This window comes from Pocillopora verrucosa, unplaced genomic scaffold (assembly GCF_036669915.1).
Source record: "Pocillopora verrucosa isolate sample1 unplaced genomic scaffold, ASM3666991v2 scaffold_62, whole genome shotgun sequence".
NCBI classification, from domain to species: Eukaryota; Metazoa; Cnidaria; class Anthozoa; order Scleractinia; family Pocilloporidae; genus Pocillopora; species Pocillopora verrucosa.
In genome coordinates, this window is record NW_027078188.1 from 10,906 (window position 1) to 13,038 (window position 2,133).

Genomic DNA, 2,133 nt, shown 5'->3' on the forward strand with positions numbered 1-2,133 from the left:
CGCTGCTCATTGAGCAGCTCATATATTAAACTGATTTTTGGAACTGGGCTGTGGAAAAGAGGCTTGCCTCGTCCCAGCCACGGGTTGCCTCGGTATAGCACTACCTCCGAGTGCGGCCCACTTCCCTCTGGGGAAGACACATTCAATCCAAAACAAAGTCAACGGTATAGCATTCTTTTATGTTTACAGGAGCCCCGCCCGCCCTTAGAGGGGGAAGAGGTGAAAGAGGGATGATAATTCAGACAACAGACAATGGCAGGAACGGCCGCTGGCCTACGTTTTCTGAAGTGCGCAAAGCACTACCACAAGGACCTAGGGGTAAGTGGATTTTTTCACCGAGGGCAGACGCTGAAAAAAGCATACTTACCTGACGCGGGAGGTACTGTGATCAAGGAGGCAGTCCTCTCAAGGCGAGGCCCTTTCATTGCACTTCGACTGGGTTGACCCTTGCGATTACCCCAAATGTGGGTAACTCGAGCGTATAATTTCTGGTAGTGGGGACCTGCGTTCGCGCTCGTCCCCGCAAAAGTCATCCAAACTATGTCTATATGGCCCTCTTACTGACTATCGAGGGTATTTTTGCTTTTGCAGTGGACCGGTAGACTTGCAAAGAAAGCAAAGGACGCACAACTGGCCAAGGTGTTGGCACGTTTGGAGGGGTAGAAGTGCATTGGAGAGACTGGAGGAAGGAAACAAGGTGAGTTTCGGGGCGGTGCGTAACTTTGCTGGCTGTTTTGTTCAAGGCCTGTCTGCTCTATTGTGTGTAAAGTCCTGTTCGTTTGTATTTGCAGGTTGTGCGTGCCGTGCCGTGCTGTGCTATGCGCGCGAAGGGAAAGGAAATGAAAGGAAACCAAACGGCCGATCGACCGAGCGAGCGAGCATAGAAGGGCATTCGACTTGGACCGTGAGTACACTTTGAACCTTTTGAGCGGTTTTATTGTCACTGGAGCCGCTTTTAGAAATGCTATTGCTATCGTTAGTGTATCCTTTGTGCGAGCAAGCGAGTGAACGAATGAACGAGGGAAGGAAACAAACTAGCAGAGTAGTAAAAGTATCGAACCTTTTTCCCGATTCGTTTGCAGTCTGAATCCAACCATTGTCGACTTTCAGTGCCGTTTTTCGCGCGCCTCCTCTTGGAAGTGTGCGAGTGTTTTGCCACGTCACGATGGCTTAAAACTGCGTCTCAGAAGTGTGCGTTTTTTTCCTATTCATTTTTTCGTTCGTTATTTGGAATGATTTGATATCACAGAAGTAGAATTTGACATCATAAACTGTTCATCTCGCGCGTGCTCACTCGCTCGCGCGCGCTCTGTAAGAAAAGTCGATCGCACTAGAGTTTTCGCCATTAGCTGGCCGATTTTTGACAAAAAGGTGTTTTCCCCCCTCGTTTTTTGCTTTGATTTTGTTCCTCACTCACCTACGGCTCTCTATGTGAAATTGTGGTGTATGGAGAGCTATTTATTGGGATAAAACGTTTAGAGATGTTCGCAAGACAAAAAATTGAAGCCTACAACACGGGGTATTCCCAGGCGGTCACCCATCCAAGTACTAACCCCGCCCGACAGGGCTTAACTTCGGTGATCGGACGAGAACCGGTGCTTTCCCTGTGGTATGGTCGTAGACGAGGAAATGGGGTCGAAATTCTGCTTGTTATCGGCCAGGTTCAGGCGGTAAAGCGGCCACATCCCTGAGTGTAGGCGAATTTGAAATTCTAAAGCCCTAGTTTCGTTACTCTAACCCTAAGAAATCGATACTCTAACCCTAAGAAATTGTTACCCTAACCCTAAGAAATGGTTACCCTAACCCCGAAGTCGTTACCTAACCCTAATGTATTTTCCTCAACCCAGTTAACACATTGAGGAGCATCGATTTGAAGCACTATTCCCTAGGGAGGGGAGGGAGGGGTCCCAAGAGACATAACGTGTCCTAAAAAACCTATTATACAATGTTTTAGCTCCGTAGGTGCGTGTATCTGGCTTTAAAATCTTACAGTGAGGAGATACCAAACGGGTCAGCCTCTGGGACCGTCTGCGGGACTCGCAAGGGCTTGTGGGGGCGACCTGCTACTATCCACCATAAACCGTGGGAAGGATCCCTCGACCACCCCCCTCACCCAGGGCATGCTTCGGCATC

The 2,133-nt window shown here is 49.0% G+C and overlaps 2 non-coding genes and 1 pseudogene across 2 annotated transcripts; 2 read left to right on the forward strand and 1 right to left on the reverse strand.

The window, feature by feature from the left end:
• On the forward strand, positions 1-126 carry LOC136278843 (U2 spliceosomal RNA; annotated as a pseudogene).
• A 233-nt stretch (positions 127-359) lies between these two features.
• LOC136278823 (U1 spliceosomal RNA) lies at positions 360-523 on the forward strand. Its single transcript, XR_010716583.1, has one exon. It is a non-coding gene; the product is annotated as a U1 spliceosomal RNA (small nuclear RNA).
• Positions 524-1,504: 981 nt separating this feature from the next.
• LOC136278842 (5S ribosomal RNA) lies at positions 1,505-1,623 on the reverse strand. The gene has a single exon (XR_010716599.1). It is a non-coding gene; the product is annotated as a 5S ribosomal RNA (ribosomal RNA).
• Positions 1,624-2,133: the final 510 nt, after the last annotated feature.